Source organism: Physella acuta, unplaced genomic scaffold, assembly GCF_028476545.2.
Source record: "Physella acuta isolate Inbredline_101_S28 unplaced genomic scaffold, ASM2847654v3 ptg002711l, whole genome shotgun sequence".
Classification (NCBI taxonomy): Eukaryota; Metazoa; Mollusca; class Gastropoda; family Physidae; genus Physella; species Physella acuta.
This window is the reverse complement of record NW_026734143.1, coordinates 32,501-33,059: the sequence shown is the minus strand read 5'-3', so window position 1 is coordinate 33,059 and position 559 is coordinate 32,501.

The following is a 559-nucleotide window of genomic DNA, read 5'->3' as shown; positions in this document are numbered from 1 at the left end:
TGTACAAACACCGTCTCTACTTAGCAGCTTAGCCTCTACGGCAATGCCGCGTCTTTACACTGGGCGAGCTTGAGACTGGAAAACTCTCGATCACTCTACGCGGGAATGCCGCTAAGTCGAGGCGGTCTGATCGGCAACCCATCAAACTTCAGCTCATCTATTTTTTTTTTATTTTTCACAATTTTTTTAAAATTCGGGTAAACGGCGGGATGAACTCAACCAAATTTTTCAATTGGGTTTTTAATATCCACGTACATTCAGCGCAAAGTGAAATGTAGTTTTAATGTATTTAAACATAGAACAACCACCGTCATTCGCCAGCTCTGTTAGACTAACGACTCGCCGCTTCGCATCCTCGGTGGAACGGGCGACCTCTCGATCACTTGCGGCCACAGTACGGCAATGCCGCAAAATAAAGTCGGTTTGATCGGTGAACTGCCACTCGCACGATGAAACTTTGAGACATTTTTTTTCGGACTTTGAAAATTTTCAAAGTCCGACCGAATGACGAAAAGTGAAATGTAGTGCAAAACTTTGAATAAAAAAAAAAAGAAACAGG